The sequence below is a fragment of the Lactuca saligna genome, chromosome 6 (assembly GCF_052625555.1).
Source record: "Lactuca saligna cultivar CGN05327 chromosome 6, ASM5262555v1, whole genome shotgun sequence".
Classification (NCBI taxonomy): domain Eukaryota; kingdom Viridiplantae; phylum Streptophyta; class Magnoliopsida; order Asterales; family Asteraceae; genus Lactuca; species Lactuca saligna.
In genome coordinates this window covers 48,476,838-48,491,472 of record NC_136422.1, presented here as the reverse complement: position 1 = coordinate 48,491,472, position 14,635 = coordinate 48,476,838, and the positions used below count along the sequence as shown (strand labels likewise).

Sequence of the window (14,635 nt, the reverse complement as noted above, 5' to 3'; positions counted from 1 at the left end):
GATGTCCTTTCAGTAGAAGGTCAAGAACTGGATATCTCCTACTCTTGGGAGGAGCACCAATTTCATGGAGATCTAAGAAACATTCAGTGGTGTCTCGATCCTTTGCCGAAGCAGAATATCAAGGAATGGCAACCATCGTAAGTGAAATATTGTGGTCAAGATGGCTTCTTAATGAATTGGAGGTAAAGCAAAGTGGACCGACGCCCTTTTTTGCGATAATCAAACCGCGAGACATATTGCTAACAATCCCGTGTTCCATGAATGTACGAAATACGTTGAGATAGATTGCCATTTTGTCCGAGAAATAGTAGGGTCACAAGAGATACAACCGTCGAACATCCATACTCGAGCACAAATTGCCGACTTGTTCACAAAAGCTTTGGGGGCTCAACAATTCCGATTATTACTTGACAAGTTGGGCACTAAAAAGCTTCATGCTCCAACTTGAGGGGGAGTGTTGGATATATTTTTTGTATATATTATTTCCTTTCCTTATTCCTTGATTTTAGCATTGATTGGTAGAGATTATTTCTTCTTTCCTTTGTCTCTTTTTGGCTATTTAAGTTTGTATCCTCTGTATATTTTATAATTGAAAATATACACATCTCTAATTACCAATTTTTTCAATGTTTGATTGTACGCACTAGCTGGGAAATTTTGTTATTGGCCATTTTGTGGCACTCTGATATTTTTTGATGATGATTTGTATTTGATACTCGTGCTTTTCCTATGACTTGGTTTATAAAAAATATTTTGGGAAATTTTAAAATAAAAATTTTGGTTTGAAATTTATGGTGTTACACTTGTTATGGTGGATATTTGTTTTCGGTCTCTATATGGGATGGTGTGAACTTTAGATGTTTCCTTCTTAAAATTGTTCTAAAATATGGAAGTATGTGTAAGCTCTTATTTGAAAAAAGCTAAAAGTAATTCATTCCCTTATTGGGTCTAGTTTTTAGGTGGCTTGGAAAGCTAGAAATGATGTTGTTCTATAAAAAATTGAAGACCTCATAAGAAATTTTGGAAGATGACATTCAATCATTGCTTTTCTAATGGTGAAGTATAAGGGGAAAATAATACCATTTAGATAGGATAGAATGGTGTAATTTTCTTTTAAAGCTTGCAATATGTAAAATTATGGCTTAATACTATCTTCGAGGTGAGTGGGGGAGGGGTGAGCTTCGTGTGTGTTTTGTGGGTGTGGGTGTTTTGGTGTCGTATATCTTTTCTACTAGGTTTTGTCATAAGATTTTTTCACAATTGTATTTTTAGGTCCTCATATAGATGTGAAACACTTTATATTCACTTGTTATAGATCGCATTATCAATTTTTTCATGTAGTGTTTATCACTTGGATTTTTGGAATTAGTTTTCTTTTTCATAGTGTGTATTTATATTCCATAAGTTGAAGTCTTTAGATAAGGCTAAAAGCTTATGAAAAATGTGATGAGAGATCAAGGAAGTGGAGTTTAGAGTTTGTGATGTGCTTGGGGTAGAGTTTTTTTTTTTTTTTTTTTTAAGAAGAGTCTCCCCTAACAAGCGTGTTTGGGCCACCTTATGTGCACTACGACTAATCTGTTATGCGAATGCGCGAATATGAGGCTATGCATTATGGGTTGGAGTCACCATAAAAGAACCTCCATGGTCACAAGAGAAAAGGGAAACAATTGGATTCGAACTCGAGTAATATACTTTGAAGGATTTACTCGAAGCAAAAAAATGAACCACCCATCAACTAACTAGATTTTATATTGCAATGACCCCAAATGTTGAGCATCTAAAAACAATGAGTAAGTTATACGAATGGTCTCTATGGTTTGTGGTAACGTGAGGGTTTCGTCCTTAAATTATTTTTCTAACTCGGAAGGTTACTATTGTTTGTTTTTGTTATACGCTTGGTCTCTGTCTTACATAAAAAGTCTATTTTCCCCTTGATTTTTTAATTTATTTAAATAAACACACCCAACCCCGCCCCCTCACTTTACCTTACATACCCTACATATTTTCCCTATTTAAATAATTATCTTTTTACTTAAGATAGGGACCAAACGCATAACAAAAAAATAAATAAAGACCAAACGTGTAGCAATAACAAACAGTAGGACCTTCCGAATTAAAAAAAAAAATTAAGGACCAAACATGCAAATTACTCCAAACCATAGGGACCATTTGTGTAATTTACTCATTGTTTTTAGATGCTGAACATCTGGGTCATTACAGGAGTTACTTCTGTTTCATTTTTTGCTTGGAGTAAATCCTTCAAAGTATATTACCATTTTGAAGAGAGCTACAAAGTTTAATGGTTTTTGGTTTAATTCTTTACAAGATATTACACATTCATATTTCAAATCTAATTTTTCTACAGCTATTGGAACTGGGGTTTTTTTTGTTAGTGGTGAACCTTATCAACACAGAAACAAATTGAGATAATTGTCTATGTTATCAAGTTTATTTTTTGTGTTTATCTATTTCTATATTTTGGTGTGGGGTTTCTTAGTTTTTATTCTCAAAGATAACTGGTATTGTGTTTTGGTGCTGCTAAATTAAATCCTCAATCTTCGTTGCAATTTTTGTTAAATGGGTAAGACATCGAGTTTGGTGTGGGGTTTCTTAGTTTTTATTCTCAAAGATAACAATCGAGTTTGCAGTTTTTGCAATTTTCGTAAACTAAAATTGCTGATCCATACACAATATTTTTTCTCTATACACAACAATTGATGCGTTAAAATATTGTATTGTATAACTATATAATACATGAATTGTTATGTATGATAAAAAATTGTTGTGTACAGATATGCCATTTTATTTTGTTGCTTTTCATGGTTCATTGGAATCTTTATTACCAAGTTTAGTTTACGTGTATTGCCTTGGTCTTTAATGTACTTTTTCCAATTTTTTGATGTATTGTCAGCTTTATTTATATTATTATCAAAAATACACATCATTGGAAATATATTCATCGCTACAATAAGTTAATGACTTTTCATAATTAAGAGGGTTCTTTTGGGTTATACATATTTAAGCTAATTTAATAAAAAGAAATTAAATATCATCTTACATTTTCTTCTTAATTATCTTTTTATCCATATGAAATAGTAACAATTATCATGTTTTGATAAACTGAATAATATTTTAAGATACCGGTCAACATTTCACATGAGCATTAAGAAAAATAAGAAGAAAAATAAAATCCTCTTTAATAAAATATAAAAATAAAAGGGTTAGTTTATTATAAGACATCAAAGGTATGTGAGTTAAATTCAAATTGAGTAAGTACAAACGCTTAAGGTAAATTTATATTCTTAGTAATTATATCTTATTTTATGGATAATGGTAACTAAGCAATAAAAGAGGATAATCACCAACTTTAAAGGGATAAAAGACTTAAAAAGAATAAAACCGATCATTAAAAGATCAAATCCCCCCTCTTGCTTTTCCTTGCACGTTTTCTTTCACGGTTCTTAGACCAAATCCAAGGTTAGCATTATAAATCACACTAGTTTTATGCAAAAAGCTCACAAAAACCATTTTCAAGTTCAACCACACACTAAAAACTAACACTATAAACATATTTTGATATTATAATTATAAAAGCAAAGCTTTCTTATTATTAAATGAGTGTTCAAAATAAATATATGTAATATTATAATGTATATATATATGTTTAGTGGTGATGAATATTTCCTCGCAAGTTTACTGTAGCACCACACAAAATTGCTGGCAAGTTTACAAATCCATTGGAACAAATTGGGCCTGCAAAACATAGTTTTGCATTTCCATTGGAGTTGCTCTTAAGCAAGAAAATACTACTCATTGTTCATCATGAAAGCAACAATTTTCGGCAAGGAAAATAATGAGTTTCTTTCTAAAATGTTTGAATCATTGTCTTGGGGTTTTATCTAAAAAAAAAAAACTTATCTTTTTACTATTAAAAACAATATATATATATATATATATATATATATATATATATATATATATATATATATATATATATATATATATATATATATATATATATATATATATATATATATATATATTCAAATAATTCAACTATTTGATATAAAATAAATATCTTTTAGTTTGTCTTTAATGCAACTAACCCCCTATGAACTATATTTCATTTTACTCTCTAATTAAAATTAAAGTTTAAATCTTAGTTCTTTATTAACTAATGAATTTATTTTAATAAATATTAAATAATATTTCATTTTAAGTTTAATATTAAATACTAAATTATTAATTACAATATAATATCTTTGGTATTTTTATTACTATGTATGTAAGAATGTAGCGTCTTTCATATTTTCGAAAAAATAAAACCCCAAGCTTAATTTAATTGTCGAAATAGTTAACTATTTGGGTTGTAGATAAAACATGTGAAATATATGCCGGATAATCTATTAACTCATGTTTAAATCATGACGTTGCTCAAGTCTTGTGGCCATGGAGGTATGTTTGTAGTGACTCCAGAACATCAAACATATTCTCATGTTTGTAGGGGGTGATTAGTTGGTGTGTGAAAACTAGCCCAAAACCCTGATGGGGAAACTTCTTTCTCAAATAATAATAATAATAATAATAATAATAATAATAATAATAATAATAATAATAATAATTGTATTGTAACCTATTATTATAATAAAATGTGTTATAGTGCAATATTTTATTTTATTTAAAAAAAATATAACATTTGTGTAAATTATGAAAATTTTGATACGTGGTTTTATAGTACATTTCATAGAGATAAGATTCGTTATTTACATAAAAAAAAAAATTTAATGACTAATGATTAGAAAATGTTTAAAGTAGTAGGTTTTTGTTTAACAGAGTTAGTGTTTTCTAAAAAGTTTGTCATAATTTCGCCATTGTGTGTCATGGTTTCAAAACTTGTATTTGACGTCAAGTGTTAATAAACTGCTACCCTTTTTAGTGAAACCGACTCTCAAACCGACACAGTCTTAACCCGCTCTGATATCAATTGTCAGCACAGGTCCTTAACAAAAGCACACAATCACACACACGTAGACAGCGGGTGTTATGTTGGTGATTTTAGTGTCACCATATCATTTTAAGTAACTGAAACTAACATGTGAGCTAAGGGGTTTCATGATTTGCACTCTAATACATGTACGGGGGTTGTGCGGAGTGCATGTATGTATAAAATCGAGTCAGAAGGCGGTTCGACGACTAGTTGGGGGTCCGGGGGCAGCGCCCCCGGGTCCGGGGTTTCCAAAGTGGCAGCGCCCCTAGCGGGGTCCAAGGGGCAGAGCCCCTGGTTGGGGTCCCGCTTGGATTAATATTACTTGCTTCCAAAGCAACTAATGACGGCCTAACCCTAATGAAACCCTAATCGTGTTTAGTATATAAACAACTCTTCCTTTCCAGAAGGGGGACTTTTTCTGAGCTCTCGTTTTTCATCACGCATTCACAGAACCCTATAGCATATTAGCTTACTTTTTCTGTGCCTAGAAACGTAAGTGTCCGCTTGAATTATCCTAGGCTGAATTTCTTGTAACCCAGTCATAGGGTAGAAATATCAGTTCGGAAAGTGATATCACGATCCAAGGTGGTATTCAGATCTCCACTACAAACCCTAATTTTCCCAACATGTTATTATTTTTTTTTTGGTGTATAAAACTCAAATGTTGTTGTGATGAAATTAGCCTTTAAATTTGCGTGTATGTTTATCAAATTAGCCCTCATTTCAAAAGCAACTCAGCAACTAGAGAATGTTGATCATGTGTTTTATGGCTTCCTAACTGGCAAAATTTTGTGACACTTTTATTACTCTTTTTTGGAGATTATATTGATTTGGATGATTGGTTTAATGTGAGATTAATATTTTGTACAAAAAAAGATCTGGAAGGTATAGGATTATAGATCCAAAAAAATGACAAAACTGAGAAATTAGAGGATGTGGATAAAAAAATTCTCAGACAAATCTAGTTTGCAGAAAAATTCAGGAGAATGAAGAAGAGGATAAATAATATCTAGACGTTTGAGTAGGTGTTGCAGTTTTAAAGATAGGGTAAAGTTTTTGAGGATGTATATGACCAGATGTGTCTAGTTTCTTTGAAATGATGTGTAATCTAATTTTGAAGTCATTATTATAAAAAATGTTGTTTCAAAGTAATATAATTATTTTGAACAGTCAGTTAGATACAAAATGAAACAACAAATTTCAGTAAGAAGTTAACTAATAAGAAAATCTAACATTAACTTTGAGTCAGTTACAACTATCAAATGACCGTTAATTTTCGTTATTTATATATAAATTTCCAATAAATAGTATGATCATAGTTGACTGGTTGGCGACACTTTTATTTGAACTTTAATATCTATTTATAAATATATCTATTTTTAATCTTACTTTTCATTATATCGAATCTACCAACCCTTCATATTTTTCAGACCCCTCGAGGCCTCAACCCTAGTCGCACTAAACTACCACTGAGGAAATAAAGGATAGGACGAATTACAATACATATAAGTATTAGCCGGCTTGCGAGGTACTTCTCACATAAACTAAATATACACTTTAAAATCGATGCAAGCCCAATATGATCAAATGGCCCGGTTTAGCAGTGTATATTTTGATGTTTTAATTGTATATTCTACTCCTATTTTTGTTAGGCTGGAGGGAGTGGTGCCACCGAAACCGCACTCCCTCCCTCGCCACGTATGCGCCACGTCACACTTTACCACTTAAGTGTGGTTTCTTGCCACACCAAGGGTGTGGTGCTACAGGTTAAAGAAGAGAAAAAAAAAAAAAAAAAAAAAAACACAAGTGCATGGAACGAATACGGTCAAGGAACAAACCAATCACAGCATGCGGTCTTCTATGGCCGTAGTGCGGTCTCCACGGTTCGAAACCGCACCCTGGGGGCGGTGTTCGTGTCCCACGTGGCATGAGTGCGGTTCCAAACCGCGTCCCACACCTTAAAGCCTTACCTTATACTTTTGATAGAGTGTTTTTAGTATATTTTCTACAAATCTTATTCGGAGTTATTTTTAGTCCGATAATGTTTCTTTAACACTGCATTTCGAAAATGTGTAAAATAAATTATTTTCGCAATAGGTCAAATTTGATAAGAAGTGTTAGGATTTAATTATTTTTCGGTTTAACTATTGGAAATCTTTTTCTGATATAACTATTGAGCCTTTGGTTTTCTCTTAACGATGGACATTATAGAAAAGTTTTAATTTTATATAACCATTATAGGTTGAAATTATTTGAATTAATAAGCATAATATTTTTTTTATGATTAACCATAGAAACTTGATGGTTAGTTTCGTTATCTGAAAACCCTAAAAATGTTTTTTTTTTCTTGAAAAAAAAAATAAAACTCATATTAATTTAAATCAGAAAAAAAAAAGCTTTAGATGGTTTAAGAAAAACTATAATGGTTTTTATAGATTTTATCCTTTACAATACATCAAATATGTTATATTAAAAAAGTCATGCATACACTAAACATACATATACAATGTATATATTAAAAATCACAAATATAATGTAGTTTAATGAATTTGTTAAGGACTCAATTTTAATTATTTATATACTTCTACAAACGTATAAACAATAAACATGCAAAAGAAACGTACTTGAAGTGACTTGCTTGGCTTTCTTCTTGACTTTCAGATTAACTCCTTCAGCCTTTCCTTCTTCGTTTTCTGCTCTTTCATACGAGGTTTATTCACTATTTAATATTTGATCTCAAAAAATGGCTAAAGTATGATATAAATACTTCAAGGTGGTATAGACGGGATCCATACCTGGCCATTTATTTAGTTGTAGATGAGGACCACGGATGCATAATCAACCATTTGATTATTTTGTGGCTTACATTAATTCCGTTAAAGGTGATATAATATGTTGTAATCATTGTTTGGTATCTATATTGATGATAAAATGTTATTTTTCATGTTTCTTTATGTGGTCATTATGTTGTATACGTTATAGTTTGGCACATTTTTGACAAGTTTCTACCTACAAAACCTCTTAAATGAGATTAGGCTTTTTCAATTATAGGTGTATATCTAATTAAGCATGCCAACCAACTTAGTAGTAGCGAATACCAAGTATTTTTATTTTTATTTTTCCCCCTAACTTTAAAGACATTTTGAACTTCATCATCACATGTAAAGGTTAATATCAGTTAGACATCATTATAATAAAATCTGGACTTTTTTATTTTTTATTCTTGAATGGTAAAATTCTATATAAAAAAACTAGCCTTAGTGTGTAGCTAGACAAAAGGAAATTTACAAAGAGTTAATGATATTAGTTCGGCTATGAAGTGAACCAACCCAATTAACCCCAAGTTTAATACTCCTATTCTAAAAGCCTAAAAAATATATCAATGCACTATGAAATAAAAAATAGTGAACTTTTATGTTTAACCATTCGAAAGAGTGTCTCATTACGAAAATTTCAAATTGTCTAAAACTATGTAAGAGTGATCGAATGAAACTGAAAAGTTCCAAAAGTTGTAACATTCGATTCAAGTACTATTATGTTTAGACCCTTGGGGTGTAATGCTTTGTAGAATTGGTCCCTTAGGGGGGGAGAGAGAATTGTCAACTTCAGGAAAGTAGAAGTACACTGGACATACTCCTTGTACGATGGACATACTTATGCTTGTTGGCCGCGAAGCTCATTCGCATACGTTGGGCATACGTTAGGCGTACGTGAGCAGTTTAGAAACCCTAATTTTAGGGCTTGTACCCTATATAAACCATAAGATAACCTATTTTGACATTATTTAACCAACCTCAATACCTTTGAAAATCCTAGTTCGTCCCTTGCCTTTATGTGTTGCTTTGAGCTATTGTTTTGATCATTGGTGGGTGTTGTGCATCTCGAAGTAGTAGAACAAGAAGCTTGAAGACTCATTCTTTGGAGGAGAGCCTTGAGATCCAGCTTTAGCACCTTCATTTCATGGCTTTTGAGGTATGAAGTTCAAAGCTTGTCATCTCATTTCATAGATCTATTCCTTGGCTTGCTTTTGGCTATTTTGGTCCCTTGTTGGTTGGTTTTGTGAGCTAAGGATGTTTATGGAGCTTATCCATGTAGATCTGGGCACAATAAGGATTTTTAAGCATAAATGTGCAAACTTTATGGTGGTTTTGGTCTCTTGCATGTGTTAAGTCATTTATTAAGCTCTTTTGATCTCTAGAGCCCCATTAAGCCATGCATGCCCAAAAAGTCGGCAACTTTACGTGATAAACCACCTTAAGGAAGTCAGATCTAAGTTTAGGTTGAAGTCTTAATCGATTAAGAGATGAATAATTGAAGTTGGCCAAGATGGTGGAGTACATTGGGTGTACAAGCTGGTAGTACAAGCAGGTACGTCACGCGTACAAGCCCTAATGTGAGTAAGCTAAGCGTACAAGCTGAGTACACCCTATGTACACAACAAATTAGGCTTCGAACTTTTGGACTCTCGATTTTGAGCCATGTTGGACTTTAGTTGTCTGGTGCCTTCTTAGGTCATCAAAATTCTATTGTTAGGCTGTTGATATTTTATTGGACTCTCTTAGTTGAAGGTCCATGAGAGATATTGGGCCCAATTTGGAAAATTGGCCATATTTGGGCTTTGGGTGATTATTTTGGAATTTGGGCCCTTTGAATAATTTGATTAGGCTTTGGCCATGGGCCTAGTTGGATAAAGGGTAAAAAGGTCTTTTACCCTAGTTTGGACTCTTAGTGTGAGTTGGGATCCAATTATTAATTGGATGTTATTTTGTGATTGATAGCATGAGGATTTTGAGCGGGTCAACAACCAGAGATTTATTTGTGAGCCTCAACAGTGTGAGGTGAGTCTCCTCACTGTGTTTAATGGGTCGAAAGCACCAATGTTGGACCATGGTTTATTATCTTACGTTGATAGATGTCTCCGTGACTCTTTCATGTGTGATGTGTTGGTATGCTTACCGGATATGGCTCGATGTCGAGTGGGGGTTGATGTCGGGCGGTACCCAAAGTTAGGTGGGGCCTGATGTGTGATAGATCTGTATACTGAGCGAGGCACGATGTTGGGGTGGGGGTGCGATGAACGATGGGTCACACTATATGTTTGATGTATATGATAGTGGTACGGTGAAATTGAATTGATATCCGATTGAAATAGACTGAAGGGGATTGCATGGACCCATATATGCTTGACTGTATATATATATATATATATATATATATATATATATATATATATATATATATATATATATATATGGTATTCCGGGGAACTCACTAAGCTTTGTGCTTACGATTTTTTGTTATGTTTTAGGTACTTCTGATTTCAAAGGGAAGAGCCTAGGATTATTGCAAAGCACACACCACTCGATTCCGTATTTTATGGTTTACTCTGATAATGATGATGTATTGATAAAATTTGATTAATGACAATGATATGGTTTACTGTTTTATGAATGTAAAAATGAAAGATTTTTGGGTCTTATTTTTGGGACGTTACAAGTTGGTATCAGAGCCTTTGTTTGAGGGATTCAGACATACTCTCGGATGTTTCTAAACTACAACTGTGGGTTTTGTAAAGTTTTTCAAATAGAAATGTTTTTTTAAAGAAAATGGCTTTCTAATACAAAAAAGGGTGTGGTGGATGCAATCGACCATGCTCAAGTAAGTTTTACCCCCAAAATACCCACACATGTTATATGATATGATTTACGTTATGAATTTGTGAATCACATGTGTAACACCCCATTTATTAAATGAATAAATAAATTAATTAATGAATGTATAGTAGCCCTAAAATCAATAATTATATAGCATGGTGTTGGTCTCGAGGAGCTAACTGTCATAATTTAGAAGTTTGGGGTTGAAAGTGTAAGTTTCGGATTGCTTTGGAAAATATTTATGAAGGCGGGGGCTGAATGGTAACATATGGACTTCATTTGGGAATAATTTGTAGAGGAGGGACAGAATGGTAACTATTGGAGCGGATTTGAAAAAGATCCTAAGGGGGAGGGACCAAACTTGTAAAAATGGGCAAAGGTTTGATTTGAAGCGGGACTTGAACCCGAAATCTCCTTTCCTCCAGTTACATTACCTAAACCCTAGCCCTATCTACACTTTCAGCCGCCATCTTCATTACTCTCATTCTAGCCGCCGTTGATGCTTTGCCAATGGATGCTGCTGCCACTCTGCCACCACTGGAGACGTTGAGTGCGGCTCGCATGACTGCTGGAGGCTGATGAACAGAACCTATCTACTACTGGGTGGTCGTGAGCGGCCAGGAATCTTCAGGTAAGGCCATCTACTATCTTTTCTTTTCTCTCCTTCAGTCTTCTAGGTGGATAGAAGTCGGGAGCATTGATTGCCACCAGCCTCCTCAACCACCTAGTCGGTGGTTGGGAGTTGTTGTCTCGTTTGTTGCCACCAGCCACCATGCGGAGGTGGTTGTGTGCGTGATTGTGGTGCGTATGACTGTATGTTGGAAAGATAACGTTGTGTACATCATTGCTTAGCCACGAAGCGGAAGGAACTCATCACCACCACCTGTTGCCGCCATTTTGTGAGGATTTCGTCGCCACCATATGCCACCAGGAGGGTGGATGGATGCTTGCAAATTGAAGTGTGGATGGGTGTGTTCCTGTTTATGGCATGTTTGTGTGTATAGTGTAGCATGGCCGGAAAACTAAGAACAACCACCACCACCTGCCACCACTAGGGTGGATGTGTGTGTGTTTGTATTATTGTGTGTGTGTGTGTTTTTGGGGTTAAGCATTGTAAATTGTAATTAGAAAGTAGAATAATGAAAAGAAACTCAAAAACCACCACCGTAGGGTGGTGGCTTTCGCCTCCTGCCGCCACCAGTCGCTGTGTTGGGTGGCGGTGTGCCTCGTTTGTGTTGTGAATCGTTTGGGATGCTTGAAACCCTAAAGTGCCTAATGAAGCCCTAATTGACCTAAAAGCCCAAACATGTGACTAATGGGCTTTGTGAAACGCTAATGGGCCTAATGAACCCTAATGGATCTAAGGACTTTAATTTTGGGCCTATTGGGTTATGAGTGTGCTGGAAACCCTAATTAGGGTTTAGAAAACCCTAATTTTTGATATATGGGTCTTGGACTTATCGGGACCCACATTTGGGCAATTGGAATGGAATTATAAATTACACCCAATCAAACCATATGAATTATCTAGTAGAGTGATGGACTTAATGGATTAAGTCCTTAATGGCTTAAGTGAGAAACACTTAACCATAACCATCATTTTATGTGAAACCCTAATTTCACTTGGGCCTTAAGTTGGGCCTTTCTATTGGTCTTTGGTGATTCGGCTATTAATGGGCCATCCAAAAACAAGCAAATGAACTGGAATAATTTAATAGGCTTTAGGGTAAGGCCCATAATAGGGTTTGGGCCCAATTTTCATAGATGGGCCATAATTGGGCCTTTATGATTATGAGATATTAGGCCATTAGAAATGGCAAATGTTTGGACGGGACTAAATGGTTCGTCCTTAGAATAAGTCCATGTAAAGGTTAAGTCCCAATTTGGAAAATTAGGCCATATGTTTGGCTTTGACTCATAGTTGACTTTTGGGCCTTTGGATTGGGCCTTGGGCTTGAATCAAGCTAAGATAGAGGTAAAGTAGTATTTTACCCCAAGCATGGACTTATGGATATGTGTTGGAACCCAATTATTAATTGGGTGTTATTGTGATGTTGACAGATTCGAGAATCTGTCAGCCAACAGCCACAAATTTATCCGCGGGACTTCAGTAGTGTGAGGTGAGTTACCTTCTAGTAGAAGTGGGTCGAAGGAACCAATATCGGCCCACCAATAGTTGATTATAGTTTAGATGATTATCTTCATGATAATTGTCCAATTTGCTACTACCTGATATGTTTATGTGCTAGCGTGATATGTTATATGTGATAGTGGTAGTAGGAGGGGAATAGTCCCCAAGTTTGGTTGTTAGGACCGAAGGGTAGGTCGGGCACCCCAGATATGTCTGACAATATGTTTATGCTATGTTTTGTGTGGTAGTAGTAAGGGTTGAAATAGTCCCCGAAGCTGGTTAGGATAAACCGATGGGTAAGTCAAACACCCCAGAATGGCTTGACATACGTAGGTCAAGCACCCCATAATGGCTTGACATGGGTAGGTCAGGCACCCAAAAATTTCCTGGAAGTATGTTATTGTATGGTGTGTGGTATGATGGGGGAACTCACTAAGCTTTGTGCATACGGTTTTCACTTTTGGTTTCAGGTACTTCGTTTTCAAAGGAAAGGAGTCGGCTCGATCGGAGCGCATCACACTATATTTCTGCACATGAGATCTTGGGGATTACACTCTGAAATTGTTTTATGATAACATGTTCTAATTATTTCTACTTTGGTTTTGAAATGGGATGTTATTATGGATGTTTTTATACATATTGTTTTATAACAACTTATTTTAAAAATGAAATTTTTGGCCTTGAATTTTGAGATGTTACAGCATGCTAGTTAGGGCTAAGGATCTACTCAATGTTTGCATGATAGAATGCTAGGAGAGATGCCTTATATGCTTATTGTATGAGCTTGTAGTCTTGCATGCTAGTTCTGATTAGTCAGTGATAGATTGACCTGATATGTGATGCCTTGTATCCTAGGAAGCATGGGATGGTAGATTGGGTATGATTTGTATGCATAAGGCAATAGACAACGATAGTGGAAGTCCCTAGCATGCGTTATATAGTATGAGAGATTGGATATTCTTGGTTATTCTATGGATTGGAGTGCTAATGTACAGATGCTGTTTGCTATGTGCTTTGTGGAACTCTTAAGTGATGTGAGTTAGTTATCAAGTGAATATGTCAAGTCACATGTGACGAGGGTTGGATAATCTCAAAGTGACGGATTTGACCCTATTGCGTAGTTCTTGTTTGAGTCTAATTATTATAGGGATGAATCTTTTACTCAAAGGATTATCTAAGCTTTGTTGCATGTGATTATATTCATGAGGTGGGTAATTGACATTATAGGGTATTCTTTAGTAGCTGATGGTAGAGTGAGGTCGGAAACCTAGGAAAGCCTAAGGAGTGCTTCAGTGGGTTTAGTTGCATTGTTTAGTGAGCTTGTGATTTATGAGTTAATAAGGTGACACAGAGGATTCTGGATGATTTTCTAGGAAAGTATGGATAGGTGTTGAAGGTAGTATTGGACCTGTACTACTGAAAGCATATAATCCATACTCAAATTGGGGAGAGACTTGAAGTATCTAGGAAGCCTGTAGGATGAGGATTCTTGGACATGTTTTGATCATTTGCATGGTTGTTTTTCAGAAAGTTGATAATTCCATGGGAAGGAGGTTTGGATTCGGGTTAAGGCTGGTATAGATACTGAGCCGATCGATGAGTAGATGCAGGAGCTCATATCGTCGGAGATTACCCAAGGTATTTTGGAGTGGACTCCTGTGATCTTTAGTTCAGTCAAGGATGGGATTTTGGAGCTCTTGGCTGGTCATCGATCCTTCAAGACTGAGATTGTAGCAACACAATTAGGTGCTTATCTGGAGCCCAAAGCTTGTAGAGCCCTATAATCCTTCAAGAACGAGGATCATATTGCTATTTCTCATCCTATGGGATCATAGGTGGGTTATGAAGCATGTTTTCAGGGGG

General features: G+C 35.0%; 1 protein-coding gene across 1 annotated transcript in view; it reads right to left on the bottom strand.

Annotated features, from left to right (window-relative positions):
- The window catches only part of LOC145001128 (putative CoA ligase CCL7), a 61,033-nt gene extending 53,290 nt beyond the window's left edge, over positions 1-7,743 (bottom strand). Inside the window, exon 1 of the mRNA XM_078960477.1 lies at positions 7,612-7,743. The gene's annotated coding sequence lies outside the window, so the exon portion shown is untranslated. The remainder of the gene's footprint in view (positions 1-7,611) is intronic.
- Positions 7,744-14,635: the final 6,892 nt, after the last annotated feature.